Raw genomic sequence first — 12,166 nt, forward strand, 5'->3', positions numbered from 1 at the left:
TTGAGGCTGGCAGCTGTATAGGAGCTCGAAAGGCAAAAATTTGGTGGATGCCTGTGGCACCTCCCAAATAGCAAGCAGCAGTTGGGGGATGAGCTGATTCCAATGGCAGAGCTCCTCAGTGGGTAACTCCAGAGCATATTCTTTAGTATCCGGTTAAACTGTTCCACCAACCCGTCTGTCTGCAGGTAGTAGATGGAAATCAGGAGCTTTTTGATCCCCAGAAGAGCACACACTTATGATGGAATAGGGAGTTTCTTGTTTTTTTCAGTGGTTTGCATGCAGAGGGGGTGGAACGCAGTTTCCCTGGATGTTCTTGATTTAACGAGGTGATGGGAGAGGGAGTTTGTTGTTACAGAAGATCAGCAACGGAACTTGGGACCTCAGACAATGGCTGGAGAATGGATACCCCAGCAACTGGTGACCGGAAGGCGCAGCTCGGAAGTCACATCTGGTTCTGGCAGTGGGAAGACAATGGGCTGTGAAGAGAGGACCCCAGTGACCTGACCAGCCAGTTCCAGCCAGAAGGTGAGAGAGGACGGCTGAGAGGAGAGGAGGCCCAGGCGACCCTGTTTACCTGGACAGAAGACAATGAACAGAAGCGGGGCTTGGAGGAGGTGATACCAGATGCCCGGCTGGAAAGCGCTGTGTTCAGGACTGGAGGGAGAGAGCAGGTAGAGCCCACCTGGATGCAGGAGAGACTTAAAGGGAGGCCAAGCCTAAGGGCCCTGAGAGTTTCCTTTGCTGTGTTCAGACACTCAATAAACCCTCCTGTTTTACACTGGCTGAGAGTCTCTCTGGTCTAGAGAACAAGGCTGCATTATTCCCTCTGGGAGTGGAGGCCGCAGGGGTCCAGAGCGACTGGACTCCCTGAGGGGGCCCACCGCAAGAGACAAGCATGCCAAGGCTCAGAGTGGTGCAGTTCCAGGAGGCAGCTGGGCTTAACCTCTGAGAGACAGTGAACCATATGGGGACAAGAGTCGGCATGACCTGTGAGTCCATGACAACAGCTCCTGGAGGAGCTGGGAGGTAAAGTAATTCATGGGGCAGGCCCACTCAGGCAAAGATTTTGATAAGCTCTGCTGCTACGATATGGGCTGTGGCACTCCTCATGAAACCAAGTGGCATAGTCCAGGACTACTAGGATATACCAGAATCTGATGGCGCTCTTAAACAGAGGCTCCACCAAGTCCACGGCTATCCTTTCAAAAGGGGTTCCCACCAGCAGGAGAGGGGCCAGGGGTGCTCTGGATACCCCAGAAGGCACGTTGTGGGCAGGAGGCGCAGTGGTCCTTAGTGTCACAGTGTACACTTGGCCAAAAGAGATGGGACAGAACCCAGGCCCACGTCTTCTCCAGTCTGAGGTGGCCAGCTGCCAGGACACTGTGCGCCAGCCTTAACATGGCTCATCTATGCCATCGAGGGACCAGCAGCTGGGACCAGGGCTTGCAGATCCTGGGGTCCAGCTCAACTCGATACATCCGATCCCGGGTGAGTTCAAACCAAGGCCACTGGTTGGCCCTCTGCACATCTATCATGATCACATCCACGCAGGACAGCTGCTCATAGGCATGCTTCACTGTAGGATCATCCCTTTGATCCTGGCAAAAGTCTGTTGCCACGTCTAGCCGAACATCTACCTCCTTGGGAGGGATTGGCATGCCATTGTCCCTGGCAGTCTGATCCTCAGGTAGGTCGCTGAGGCCTGGTTCCCCTGACTCCACCTCCAGCCCACTGTCTCACCAGCTGGCCCTAATCCATGATGGCCTTTGCTGGAGTTGGGTTAGGAACAGATGCTGTCCCCCTTAGGTTCAGGTGGGCGGGTAATACCTGTGTTCTCCACCACGTGTAAGCTGGCGGTGTCATCCCTCCATGTCTGCATCTGCGGGGTGGGGCATGACTCCTCGCAATGTGGGTCTGCTACAGCGGGTGAATTAGCAATTCAAAAGGGGGCCATCCTTGAAGCAGGGTGGGCGTACACAGTCTAGGCTCTGGCTGGTGACCCAGGCAGGCTGCAACAGTCTATTCACCTACCCCTTAGCACCATTTTAGCACCAGATATTCCATAAAAAAGGGATTTTTTTTCTTGCAATGTCTCTGGTCGTCTGTGTCCTTTCTTTCCTTTCCCCGTGGTTTTCCAGTTTCCTATGTCCCTGCTCCTCCATTCTCCTATCTCCTATATTGTCTCCATATTTGTCTCAATCTCCGCCCATTCTTCCTGTTGTATTAATTTGGATGGAATAAATGGGCCCAGAGAGTCAAAGGAATTAATGTGACCCCGTCACTGTATAACACTAGACAGTAAAGCAAGACTCTGGTTTTATGTGGAGAGACCTCAGCCTGCTTAGTCCCATGGCAAATGCACTGTTAAAAATCTTTTTAACCTTTTACTAAAGATACAGATAAAGAAAGAAAAACAGTTAAAGCCTTTGTCAAGTATTAAGTAAAGCTTTTATTTTAACAACATAGAATCACAGAGGATTAGCGTTGGAAGAGACCTCAGGAGGTCATATAGTCCAACCCCGTGCTCAAAGCAGGACCAACCCCAACTAAATCATCCCAGCCAGGGCTTATAGATTCATAGATTCATAGACTCTAGGACTGGAAGGGACCTGAAGTGGACTTGAGAGGTCTTGAGTCAGTCCCCTGCCCTCATGACAGACCAAATACTTCTAGACACTCTGATAGACATTTATCTAAGCACTACTCCTTACATATCTTCAGAGATGGAGATTTCCACAATCATCCCTAGGCAGTTTATTTCCAGTGTTTAACTACCTTGACATTTAGGAACTTTTTTCTAATTCAACCTAAATCTCCCTTGCTGCAGTTTAGCCCATTGCTTTCTTGTTTCTATCATTTTGAGGCTATAGGTGAACAATTTGTCTCCTGCCTCCTGATGACACCCTTTTAGATACCTGAAACACTAGCTAATCATGTCCCCTCTCAGTCTTCTCTTTTCAAACTAAGTAAACCAGTTGTGTTTTCAGTCGTGCTTGAGATGGCAATGTCGTTCATAGACCATTTAATATCAATTCCCTTGCGTTGCTCTCTTGGAACCGTCTCTCAAAATTTCTTCACAGTTCGTTGTTCCTTGAAGCATCGTGTCCTCGAGAACTGGTTATAACAGAATTACTGTGCCTCGTGTGTAGGGCCTCTATAGAGACGCAGTGAGGAGTCGCGGGTGTTATATGATTTCGTGTCTTGTTTCATACACCATGTTAATGCATTCCAGAATCACTGTTTGCTTTTTTTTGCAACACTCTCACCACTAGTTGACATCATATTTGCTCGTGCGTCCTACTATGACTCTAGATCTCTTTTCTTGCCATATCCTTCCTGTGACAGTACTCTTTCCATTTATAGTCGAGTGAAACTGATTGGTTCCTTCCTAAGTGTGTGGAGCACTTTGCATTTTGTCTTTATTCGAACTTATCTGGTTTACCTTCAGACCATTTCTCCTAATTTGTTCCAATCATTTTGAATTTTTGCCCTCGTTTCCAAGCACGTTGCAGTCCCTCCCAGTTGGATATCGTCTCAACTTTAATAAGCGCATTTCTATGTCTCAACTCTAGTCGTTGTATGAAGATCATTGAACAGGAGCCGGTTCCAAGCGCCCTTGTGGAACCACTTGTTATTTACCTTATCCAGCAGGATTGGGGACCTATTAATAACTACTCTCTGAGCCCTCACGGTTATCCAGCCAAGTTCATGCACCCACTTATAGTAGCCCCCCATTCTAAATTGTATTTGCCTAGTTTTGTAGCGACAGGATATCATGCGAGACCTACTCAAATGCCTTTATTAAAGCTAGGTATACCCATCCACCGTATCTCCGTTATCCACAAGGCTCCTGGTTATTCCTATAAATACCTATCTGATTGGCTTTTGAGATGATTTGTTCTTTCACCAAATCGATGCTGGCATTCCTATCACCTTACCCACTTCCGAGTGTTTGCAGTATGATTTCTTTAATTACTTTGTCCATTACTCTTATCTCTCTCTCTTTTCTAAGTGATTTTTAACTTGCTCTTTTTTTATTTTATCTTCTAAACCCTACCCCTTCCCATAAGCATTCACTATGTTAGACATTCCTTCAGACTTCTCAGTGAAGACCGAAACAAAGAAGTCATTAAGCATCTCTGCCATTTCCAAGTTTCCTGTTACTGTTTCTCCCTCCTCACTGAGCAGTGGGCCTACCCTGTCCTTGGTCTTCCTCTTGCTTCTAATGTATTGATAAAAAGTCTTCTTGTTTCCCTTTATTCCATAGCTAGTTTGAGCTCATTTTGTGCCTTTGCCTTTCTAATCTTGCCCCTGCATTCCTGTGTTGTTTGCCTATATTCATCCTTTGTAATCTGACCTAGTTTCCATTTTTTATATGACTCCTTTTTATTTTGTAGGTCATGCAAGATCTCGTGGTTAAGCCAAGGTGGTCTTTTTGCCACATTTTTCTATCTTTCCTACCCATCGGAATAGCTTGCTTTTGGGCCTTAATAGTGTCCCTTTGAAAACTGCCAACTCTCCTCAGTTGTTTTTCCCTCAGTCTTGATTCCCATGGGACCTTACCTATCAGCTCTCTGAGCTTACCAAAATCCGCCTTCCTGAAATCCATTGTCTCTATTTTGCTGTACTCCTTCTCTCCCTTCCTTAGAATTGCAAACTCTATGATTTCATGATCACTTTCACCCAAGCTTCCTTCTACTTTCAAATTCTCAATGAGTTCCTCCCTATTTGTTAAAATCAAGTCTAGAACAGCTTCCCCCCTAGTAGCTTTTTCAACCTTCTGAAATAAAAAGTTGGATAGTCTGTGACCCGCGGTGTTATTTTCCCAGTTTTTGTCAAGCTGGGCTAAAAAAAAGATTGGTCTCAAGCGTGAGCCTAAAAACCTCTGATGGAGGAGATCACCACTCCCTAGGTTAACCGATTCCAGGGCTATCACCACCCTCCTATGTGAAATAGTGTTTCCTAATATCGCATAACTTCCCACTGGATACTGAACCATGCTTCCTTGTTTATGTCATCTGCCACTGTCCTTGTTGAACCTCATCTTCAGATTTTCTTTTGTCCATCCTGCAATTGTCTACGTCCCTCTGGACCCCATTTCTAACTCCAGCACGTTCTACCTCTCCCCCCAGCCATAGTGTTCATTGCAACTTGCTGAGGGTGCAGATTCATCCCATGCATCCACGATCATTTAATAAAGATGTTGAACAAAACTGCCCCAGGACAACATCGTGGGGCATCCGGCGTGATACCGAATTCTTAATAGACATTGAGCCGTTGCATCGACTATCCAGATTGATCACCGACAATCTAGCCAGCTTTCTCTCCACCTTTAATTACATTCATCTCAATACATACTTTTCTTGTTGTTGGAAAAGAATACTGTGGAGATCACATCAAAAGATTTGCTAAGTCAAGAATAACCACGTGTCTATTGCTTCTCCCAATCCACAGGCCATTATTCATCTAGAAGCAATCAGATTGGTCAGCAGGACTTGCCCTTGGTGAATCCGTGTGACCTGTTCCTATCCACTTCCTCTCCTCCAAGTGGCTTCAAAGTGGTTCCTTGAGACCAGCTCATGATTTTCCCATGGACCTGAAGGTGAGGCTGCAGTTCCCAGTGTTTTCTTCCCTTTTTAAAAATATGGCACTCTATATTTGCCTTTTTCCATCACTGGGACTCCCCCAATCTCCACAGTTTTCAGAGTAATTAGCCAGGTGGCCTGCAATCACTTAACCAACTCCCTCATCCCTTGGATTGCATTAATCTGGACCCATGGACTTGTGCATGTCCAGCTTTTCTAAATAGTCTTAACCTTCTTTCACCACTGAGGGCTGCTCACCTCCTCCCCATACTGTGTTGCTCCCAGGACAGCTGTGTGGGAGCTGACCTTTCAGTGAAGACCAAGTCAAAAAAAGCAGTGAGTACTTCAGCTTTTCCAAGTCATCTGTCATCTGTCACTAGCATCTGTAACGATTCCCCTTATTTTTCTTTCCCTCTAGCTTTTAGAGAGGTTGAAAACAAAAGAGATCCCCTGTCTGACAATCTCCTAGATGGTATTAGAATAGTAATAGTTTCCTTTTGAGGAGAGGAGAGAAATTATTGAGATGGGCTGGAGCTGCTGTTGCTGCTGTTAAGTCCGATCTCATTTCCAGATGACAAATCAAGACAAAACTGACACAAGAGGGAAAGAAAAGACCAGAAAATATAGAAAAGTGCAGCTTCTTGCTTCTGGTGCTAATTCTCACACCACAGCCTTACTCTGAGAAACACGGCCCAACACATGATCTGTGTCAAGCTGTCCTACAGTGGCTGAAGAGGGTGAGTACCAACCTCGGTGCCGACTGTGAAGAAGCAGGGCACAAACCCCAGCTTGGCTGTGAGTTCTATACTTACATTTCACCAATCAAGTATCAAGTGTGAACTCCTCAAGCACTATAACAGACAGTCCCCTTGGGTATTCTGCTCTATCTTACCACACAGGCAAACGTGCCTTTGGGACAGATGGTCCCTTATACCAAGTGTATAAAGTCTTCACCCACGTCATACTCAGTCAGATTAAGAAAGATCTTGAAATGCAGAAAAGCAGAGAACAAGCTGGTTTCTGCTCAGGGTATTAGAGAATCCACACAGTTTGGCAGCTCATCAAAAAATGCAAGGAATATAAAGTACCATTATGTATTGCATTTGTCAACTACAAAAAGGTATTCGACTCGGTAGAGTTTAACGCTGTACTCAGTGCATTCAATGAAATCTGAATCGATCCAAGGTACATTGACGTGCTGGAAGAAATTAGCCACAATTGCTCGACAGAGATAACATTATTCAATGTCCCCTGCATTATTACTATACACTGAGGAGTCAGTCAAGGCAACATAATCTCACCGAAGCTGTATCCAGCAGTACCGCAGTCACTGTTCAAGAAATTGAACTGGGAAGAAGGAATCAAAATTGATGGAGAACAGTTAACGCATCTTCTCTTTGCTGACAGCTGTGTAATACTGGCAAAGGACATAGCACAAATGAAGAAAAATTTTAACAACTGCAAACAGTTTTCATGATATCGGGTTGGAAGTGAATACGTTGAAGACAAAGTGGATGCGGAATGAGCATTGTGCAGAAGGAATCATCGCTGTAAACGGGAAAGAAATCTCGACAAATACATTTACCATGGTTAGTAGCTGAGCAGAGACAATTGATTTGAAGGGGAATGCAGTAGGAGGCGAAAGGTGGGATGGGCAAGTTCCAACAAAATAAAGGCGTCTCTAACAGATGATGAACTGCTCATGAGGAAAAGGAAAGATTTATTAACTAAGAAAAAGAAATGACTTATTTACAAGGTTAAAGCGGATAAACATGCACACACACATAAGTTACAGTTTTAGGTTCCAAAAGGTGGTAGAAGTTTCTGTAATGGGCAAGCTCTGTATGTCCTTTAGGGATAGCCCAGGTCAAGCATGAGGGAACTTTTGCTTATGCTTAATAATGCTTGCTCCTCAAAGTCAAAGCAGCATAGTTTCTTCTTGTTAGAGGTTTTCATTCCCTTCCCCCAGAGTTCAAGCTAAGGCGATGAGTTCACGTGTACATCTCTTCTTTTGGGGCAGGGTGGGGGAAAATAAAGCCTTTTGTCCTCTGATATTCCGCAATGGTTCATCTGGTGTTGATGGGCCTTCTGTTGTTGGGCAGGAAATAGCACCTCCTGTGACCAACTAGTATTTCACACTTGATAATGCATCTCTCCTGACTAGTGGTTTGTAGTTTCAGAGCAAACACTGTTACAGAGTAAACATTTAAATATTACCTTATGCCATAGGATACAGATATTAGATGTGAGGTTACTGCATGCAGCAACTTACAAGCATTTCATGAGGTCTAAACACATTTTTATAACTATTTTAGCAATACTAATACCCAGGTGAGCTTGACTGGTTTGCAGCTTTGCTTTTGTTAGTGTTTACTTGAAGTCTTGGGGCCTTGGCATGAACTGGCACTTGTTCTGCCAGTGTCACAGTCTGATCAGCCACTCTGACACATGGCAACATGTACCAGCATCCAGCTGATTCAGACATTGCTCTTTTAGCTGCCCTCTCTGACCATGGACTCACAGAAGTGTTGTGAAAGAGAGACAGGCTTGGTTGGCTAAGCCATACTCTTGTCTGACTGAAGGCAAGTGAAGCCAGAGATAAAAAAGAGAACCAAGGTGAAGGAAAATGACACGATGAAGGAAATGACGCAAGAAGTCAAAGCTCTCACCTCCCAGGTGTTATTTGGAATCTAGCTGGAGCCGGTGGAGTGATGGTGTCACCTGAGTTCCTCTCCTGCCCAGTCTGGTCAAGGCACTTCTCAGGATCAGGACAGGTGAAGAGTGCCAGCCTGTCTCCACAGCCTAGCCTGATTCTTTGAGCAGGGAGTTGGCTAGATGCCTCCTGAGGTCCTTCCAACCCTGATATTCTGTGAGTGATTCTAGGATTCTCCTCCCTCACAAAGTCTTTTTTTTTAGGACCCCAAAAGGGCATGATGGGGAATAATCCATCGGTTACTTTGTCCACCAATTTTGACCTAATTTGCAACACAGTTAATTTGATCCATTGATTCTGAGTCCCCTTCCCTTGTTACCAAAATCTCAACAGAATCCTTAGTTCTATCAATAGACTTTTGTCTGGGATAACCAACTCTGTCTGTCTCCCCTTCTTATCTTTTTTCCACCAACATTTATTTTATTAGTGAGTGGAACATTTTTAGTAACTGTGTATGCACGTTTACCACAGTATTAAACGTCACCAATTGGATAAGTATGGCTTGACAGTAATATATATCTGGTTCACACCGTATCTGCCTTTGTCATAATTCTTGTTACAAGGTAACCGTGCCTCAGTGGGGTCACAACTGAGGTGCCTAATCAGCATGAAGCTGCTGGAACTAGGGCAGATACACCAGTGCGCAGGACTGACCAGCTAGATCCCCAGAGGATATACCAGACCAGCAAAGAGAAACTTCTGTTTCTCCACAGTGTTGCTAACAAGAAACAAATAAAGGCAGTTTACATCGGACATTTCCAGTTCTTCTATCACCGCCAAAAACTCAAGGATTCAGAGAAGAATGTTCTTGTTACAACCAGGTCATCAAATAAATGAGTCCTCTGATCCCAAAGGACAGCCACGCCCCAAGTCATATATAACTTAGATCTTATTCCAAAACATCACACTATTCCAGTCCTGTAGTATCTAAAATCTAAAGGCTTATTCCACAGAAAGAAAAGTGATAGTTTAAAATTATAAAGGAATCAATACATACCTGAATTGCAGAGCTCATGGTTTCAGGCTTGCGGATTAACTGCTGGTTTAAATCAAGTCTTCTGGGCGTACATCCACAGCTTGGATGGGTGATCAGTCCTTTGTTTAGACTCTCAGTTTGACAAAGTTCCTCCAGAGGTAAGAAGCCAGATTGAGACAAAATGGACGTGGTTCCAGGCCTTTTATGGCTTTCTATGTAGAAGGCATCCTTATTGTTCTTTTGTGGAAAATTACAGCAACAACAGATGGAGTTGGAGTCAAATGGGCAAGTCACATGTTCAGGTCAATTTCCCTCAGTCATTGCAGGCAACCACTACCTACACTCCAGACAGAATGTTTACTTGACAGTCCACTCAGTGTAATGGCATCTCCCATGGTCTATTGTCACCAAGTGTTTCTTGATGCAGCCACTTAATTTGGAATGTCCTCCCAAGATGTGCTGGCTAGCTAACTTGTGGGGCAGTAGACCTAGCAAGCCAACATTGAAATCCAGATGAGAGCAATCTTATTAATTTCACAATACAAAAATGCATACATGCATATAGATTCTAATCATAACCAAAAATTCATGACCTTTTCATAGACACTTCACTTGGCAATGCTTTGTACACGATTTGCTGCAAATATTATAATAGTGGCTGTACAACAATGCTTTATATGTCATATTGTAATCATGATACATCACGAAAGGCATGTTTTGTAATGGTCATTTGAAAATCATAATTTGTCTGTTCAGTATTGTCCTGGTGAAATATGGGTGTGTGCAACATTGTGTGTGAAGTTATAATATAGGATGGTGTATTACTACTTGTTCCAGAACCCTATAGCTCTGCCCAAACGAATTGGCAAACAGTTCTGTCCTAGAAAAGGAATGTGTGCGCCCTAATTTGCATTTGAGCAGTAAACATAGTCATTAAGTTTGAAGTGTTACCGAGGGTTTTTTTCAACCCAAGCTCTTGGTAACTTTACTCTGTGTGAGAGGGTGTCAGGAAATAAATCAGGGGAGTCACAGCTGTCAAGCCGTCGATGGCTGCACAAACAGGACTACACGAGTCTTCACTTAAAGCTAAGACTTTACTAGTCTCTAGCACTTAACACACGTCCACAACAAGTAGTAAACACTCCCCAACCCTTGATAATTACCAAAGCTGAGTGTGGCTTTCGATGATTACACGCGGCAGCCGTCTGCCGCTGGGAAACACAAGATGCATCCAGAGGATGAGGTTCAGTCCCGAAATGTCCACCTGTCTCAAGCTTTTCTCGTTTATTTTACATAGTAATCAAGAAACCTTGTAAGTAAAGCAGTTTCAAGCAAGAGGTTCCTTCTGATTATTGATTAACGCATTGGTATTTTTCCAGAACTTGAGCCTTAGACCTCAATAGATGTTCCCGGGGCACATCTACTCTTCGAAAATGCCATGTATCAGCAATTTCAACCCATTCTTCGATCAGGAAGGACGCGGGGTCAAGACCGCCCTTCAGTGGCACCCTAACTCCCCCTTCCCTCCGCCTTGTCAAGCTGAGACTTGCAGTATAACAGCTTTGCTGACTGGCTGTCTTACATAAGCATATATGGTTCAGGCACTTTACTGGTTTGCAAGTCTCCCTTGTGCAGAAGGAAAGACAAAGGAGTTCAATAGGGAAAAATCATCAGGGAACATCCTTCCACATCGTCTCTTTGTCTCCTGGGTCTCAGTTGGAAATGTTTTTGAAGGGACTGAAACTACAAAAAAGAGGGACAAAATCCCAAGGCACCTCTCTCTCTCTCTGTGCCCATCTTATCCACTGCACTTGACAAGACAGGAGAGCAGTCATTGGACTCTGGGAGAAGGGTCCTGACATGGAAGTGTGTATCGTCTGAAAGCATTGGATGAGAAACTTTGCCTGAATCTGTATATCCTGTTATTAAGTGGCATTAGTAAGAATTTGTATCTTTATTTCTTTGTAACCCATTTCTGACTTTTTATGCCTCATATATTTGTACTCACCTTTAAAACTCTCTCTTTAGTTAAAAATGCTTTTACTGTTTTATGTGGATCCAGTGTGTTTAAATTAAAGTGTCTGAATACCTGTCTGATGATAATAATCTGACATTACTGTTCCCTTAAAGGCAGTAAGATCGAAGTTATATTTGCACTGTGCAGGAGAGGGCTGTGCGGCAGTTGCAGGATGTACATTTCTGGCGTGGAATCTGGTTGGGTTATGTGTGGTCATCCTGCAGTATAAGCAAGGCTGTGAGAGCCAGTGTTAACCTGAATGTGTCTGGCAGCTGCAGTTACACACAGACAATCGAGGGTGGCTTGATGCTGGAAGGAAGTTACTTCATTGATGGAAGTTACTTCAGCAAAGCATTGTACAGCACCCAGGTTGCAGTGGCAGGAGTGACACAACACTCATGGTCTCAGTTGTACCTGGTATGTCTTTCAGCCAAGTTACTTAACATTCCCCACTCATTTCTCATCCGGACTTGTAGTCACTCTGAATTGACTGGGAGCAAGGTGGGGGAGCTGACGAGCCTTTTAAGTTGCCTGGATATTCTTTTCTTCTCTAGCAGTTGAAGTTGAAGCTACATTTGGAGGGACACTTTTCCTGTGAATTCCTCTCCCTGGAGCTTGAGTAGGGATGGTGCTGTGGAGCGGAGCTGGTAAAGAAACAATCATCATGTGTGGATAGGAACCTGTAAAGTCCGGGTCTGAAGGGTAGACATCAAAAAATCATTAACCTATACTGACCTATGTGCACAAAGAGCAGGGAATGGTTAATAAAGTTGCGATGACACGAAGCTCGGGGGATGCAACACGGAGAAGGACCGGCTGCATACTAAGAGTAGATCTCGGATCCACTCTAATGTATATAATAGAAATATGTGAAC

The sequence above is a fragment of the Chelonoidis abingdonii genome, chromosome 11 (assembly GCF_003597395.2).
Source record: "Chelonoidis abingdonii isolate Lonesome George chromosome 11, CheloAbing_2.0, whole genome shotgun sequence".
NCBI classification, from domain to species: domain Eukaryota; kingdom Metazoa; phylum Chordata; order Testudines; family Testudinidae; genus Chelonoidis; species Chelonoidis abingdonii.